The sequence below is a fragment of the Haliaeetus leucocephalus genome, unplaced genomic scaffold (assembly GCF_000737465.1).
Source record: "Haliaeetus leucocephalus isolate CR32 unplaced genomic scaffold, Haliaeetus_leucocephalus-4.0 Scaffold478, whole genome shotgun sequence".
NCBI lineage: Eukaryota > Metazoa > Chordata > Aves > Accipitriformes > Accipitridae > Haliaeetus > Haliaeetus leucocephalus.
Genome location: NW_010972914.1, coordinates 9,511 through 9,721, shown reverse-complemented (window position 1 = coordinate 9,721; position 211 = coordinate 9,511).

Sequence of the window (211 nt, the reverse complement as noted above, 5' to 3'; positions counted from 1 at the left end):
ATTTCCTGTGCCCTTACAGGAAAGGGACAGCATTCTTAGAGAGCAGGGTGGCTGTTTTTCTTAAGCTCCTGTAAGTTATCAAAAAAGGCTCTATGTCACTTCATAAAGTGCTGGGGAACGTGCCATACTCATCCACAGCAAAGGGCAAGTGAACTGTCCTCAGCATTCTTCTTAGCACGTTGGGAGTCAAGTCCTGCAGATTACTGAGTTC